The sequence below is a fragment of the Musa acuminata genome, unplaced genomic scaffold (genome assembly GCF_036884655.1).
Source record: "Musa acuminata AAA Group cultivar baxijiao unplaced genomic scaffold, Cavendish_Baxijiao_AAA HiC_scaffold_910, whole genome shotgun sequence".
In the NCBI taxonomy this organism is placed as follows: Eukaryota; Viridiplantae; Streptophyta; class Magnoliopsida; order Zingiberales; family Musaceae; genus Musa; species Musa acuminata.
The window spans coordinates 12,501-15,000 of NW_027021132.1; positions in this window are offsets into that span (position 1 = coordinate 12,501).

Genomic DNA, 2,500 nt, shown 5'->3' on the forward strand with positions numbered 1-2,500 from the left:
CATGGACGGTGCTGCTTCTCGCTTCGCTCGCTGTTCGCCGCTCGCCGCTCGCTCGCGCAGCCAAAAATGGCCAGTTTTGGCCCGTTTTTGGGCTGTTTTGGCCTGTTTTTGGTCTGTTCTGGCGTGGCGCGGTGACCGTCGTGAGCGGAGCAAAACGTCAGCCATCTCAGCACCTTGGAACCCCCCGGGTGGCACAGGGCTGGATGGGGCTTTCGTATAGCAGGGACGGTGCTGCCTCACGCTTCGCTCGCTGTTCGCCGCTCGCCGCTCGCTCGCGCAACCTAAAATGGCCAGTTTTGGCCCGTTTTTGGGCTGTTTTGGCCTGTTTTTGGTCCGTTCTTGCGTGGCACGGCGACCGTCGTGAGCGGAGCAAAACGTCAGCCATCTCAGCACCCTGGAACCCCCCGGGTGGCACAGGGCTGGATGGGGCTTTCGTATAGCAGGGACGGTGCTGCCTCTCGCTTCGCTCGCTGTTCGCCGCTCACCGCTCGCTCGCTCAGCCAAAAATGGCCAGTTTTGGCCCGTTTTTGGGCTGTTTTGGCCTGTTTTTGGTCCGTTCTTGCATGGCGCGGTGACCGTCGTGAGCGGAGCAAAACGTCAGCCATCTCAGCACCCTGGAACCCCCCGGGTGGCACAGGGCTGGATGGGGCTTTCGTATAGCAGGGACGGTGCTGCCTCACGCTTCGCTCGCTGTTCGCCGCTCGCCGCTCGCTCGCGCAGCCAAAAATGACCAGTTTTGGCCCGTTTTTGGGCTGTTTTGGCCTGTTTATGGTCCGTTCTTGCGTGGTGCGGTGACCGTCGTGAGCGGAGCAAAACGTCAGCCATCTCAGCACCCTGGAACCCCCCGGGTGGCACAGGGCTGGATGGGGCTTTCGTATATAGCAGGGACGGTGCTGCCTCTCGCTTCGCTCGCTGTCCGCCGCTCGCCGCTCGCTCGCGCAGCCAAAAATGGCCAGTTTTGGCCCGTTTTTGGGCCGTTTTGGCCAGTTTTTGGCCTGTTCTTGCATTGCGCGGTGACCGTCGAGAGCGGAGCAAAACGTCAGCCATCTCAGCACCCTGGAACCCCCCGGGTGGCACAGGGCTGGATGGGGCTTTCGTATAGCAGGGACGGTGCTGCCTCTCGCTTCGCTCGCTGTCCGCCGCTCGCCGCTCGCTCGTGCAGCCAAAAATGGCCAGTTTTGGCCCGTTTTTGGGCCGTTTTGGCCAGTTTTTGGCCTGTTCTTGCATTGCGCGGTGACCGTCGAGAGCGGAGCAAAACGTCAGCCATCTCAGCACCCTGGAACCCCCCGGGTGGCACAGGGCTGGATGGGGCTTTCGTATAGCAGGGACGGTGCTGCCTCTCGCTTCGCTCGCTGTCCGCCGCTCGCCGCTCGCTCGTGCAGCCAAAAATGGCCAGTTTTGGCCCGTTTTTGGGCCGTTTTGGCCAGTTTTTGGCCTGTTCTTGCATTGCGCGGTGACCGTCGAGAGCGGAGCAAAACGTCAGCCATCTCAGCACCCTGGAACCCCCCGGGTGGCACAGGGCTGGATGGGGCTTTCGTATAGCAGGGACGGTGCTGCCTCTCGCTTCGCTCGCTGTCCGCCGCTCGCCGCTCGCTCGTGCAGCCAAAAATGGCCAGTTTTGGCCCGTTTTTGGGCCGTTTTGGCCAGTTTTTGGCCTGTTCTTGCATTGCGCGGTGACCGTCGAGAGCGGAGCAAAACGTCAGCCATCTCAGCACCCTGGAACCCCCCGGGTGGCACAGGGCTGGATGGGGCTTTCGTATAGCAGGGACGGTGCTGCCTCTCGCTTCGCTCGCTGTCCGCCGCTCGCCGCTCGCTCGTGCAGCCAAAAATGGCCAGTTTTGGCCCGTTTTTGGGCCGTTTTGGCCAGTTTTTGGCCTGTTCTTGCATTGCGCGGTGACCGTCGAGAGCGGAGCAAAACGTCAGCCATCTCAGCACCCTGGAACCCCCCGGGTGGCACAGGGCTGGATGGGGCTTTCGTATAGCAGGGACGGTGCTGCCTCTCGCTTCGCTCGCTGTCCGCCGCTCGCCGCTCGCTCGCGCAGCCAAAAATGGCCAGTTTTGGCCCGTTTTTGGGCCGTTTTGGCCAGTTTTTGGCCTGTTCTTGCATTGCGCGGTGACCGTCGAGAGCGGAGCAAAACGTCAGCCATCTCAGCACCCTGGAACCCCCCGGGTGGCACAGGGCTGGATGGGGCTTTCGTATAGCAGGGACGGTGCTGCCTCTCGCTTCGCTCGCTGTCCGCCGCTCGCCGCTCGCGCAGCCAAAAATGGCCAGTTTTGGCCCGTTTTTGGGCCGTTTTGGCCAGTTTTTGGCCTGTTCTTGCATTGCGCGGTGACCGTCGAGAGCGGAGCAAAACGTCAGCCATCTCAGCACCCTGGAACCCCCCGGGTGGCACAGGGCTGGATGGGGCTTTCGTATAGCAGGGACGGTGCTGCCTCTCGCTTCGCTCGCTGTTCGCCGCTCGCCGCTCGCTCGCGCAGCCAAAAATGGCCAGTTTTGGCC